General features: G+C 44.2%; 1 protein-coding gene across 1 annotated transcript in view; it reads left to right on the forward strand.

Annotated features, from left to right (window-relative positions):
- Hpd (4-hydroxyphenylpyruvate dioxygenase) overlaps positions 1 to 1270 on the forward strand; it is a 12289-nt gene that overhangs the window by 9008 nt on the left and 2011 nt on the right. The window lies entirely within an intron of this gene.

A 1270-nucleotide genomic window follows, 5' to 3' on the forward strand; every position in this document is an offset into this window, starting at 1 on the left:
CTGTAGACCAGGCTGGTCTCGAACTCACAGAGATCCTCCTGCCTCTGCCTCCCAAGTGCTGGGATTAAAGGCGTGCGCCACCACCGCCCGGCGTTTTTATTTTTATAACTTTGAAATTTTTTATTTCTCTCTCTCTCTCTCTCTCTCTCTCTCTCTCTCTCGTATGTACATGTATGTGCACACTTGCCTGTGTGAGCCACACATGTAAGTGAGGGTGTGAGGGTGCGTGTGAGCTGGTGGAGGCCCGAGGTTGATGTTGGAAGTCATCCTCATTACTTTTCCACCTTATTCACTGAGGCAGGGTCTCTCAATCAAACCCAGGACTCACTGATGTGACCAGTCTGCTTCTTTCTTTATTTCTTCCTTCCTTTCTTTTTTCTTTTTTTTAATACTTGTGGGTTTTGTTTGTTTGTTTGTTTACTTGTTTGTTTTTTTTAACATTTTTTATTATTTCTTATGTATACAACATTCTGCCTCCATATATGCCCGCACGCCAGAAGAGGGCGCCAGATCTCATTACAGATGGTTGTGAGCTACCATGTGGTTGCTGGGAATTGAACTCAGGACCTCTGGAAGAGCAGCCAGTGCTCTTAACTACTGAGCCATCTCTCCAGACCGTTTACTTGTGTTTTGTTTTGTTTTTTTTTGTTTGTTTTTCTTTTTTTTACTTTGTTTTGTTTTGTTTTCCAAGACATGGTTTTCTCTTTGTAACAGCTCTGACTATCCTGGAACTTTTTTTTTTTGTTTGTTTTTGTTTGGTTTGGTTTGGTTTTTTCGAGACAGGGTTTTGCTGTAGCTTTGGAGCCTCTCCTGGAACTAGCTCTTGTGGACCAGGTTGGCCTCGAACTCATAGAGATCTGCCTGCCTCTGCCTCCCTACTGCTGGGATTAAAGGCATGTACTACCACTGCCCGGCTTTGTCCTGAAACTTTGTACATGGCTTTTGTACCCCAGGCATGTGCCACTACTTTGGGGGCTGGAGAGATGGCTCAGCTAGCGGTTAGGAGCATTAACAGTTCTTCCTGAGGTTCTGAGTTGATTCCCAGGACCCACATGGTAGTTTACAACCATACATAATTTTATCTGATGTCCTCTTCTGGCATGCGGGTATACATATACATACAGATAGAGCACCAAATAGACATAAAATAAATAAATCTTTAAAAATTATTAAAAGGGGCCGGGCGATGGTGGTGCACGCCTTTAATCCCAGCACTCGGGAGGCAGAGGCAGGTGGATCTCTGTGAGTTCGAGACCAGCCTGGTCTACAG

Source organism: Microtus ochrogaster, chromosome 2 (genome assembly GCF_000317375.1).
Source record: "Microtus ochrogaster isolate Prairie Vole_2 chromosome 2, MicOch1.0, whole genome shotgun sequence".
Lineage (NCBI taxonomy): Eukaryota > Metazoa > Chordata > Mammalia > Rodentia > Cricetidae > Microtus > Microtus ochrogaster.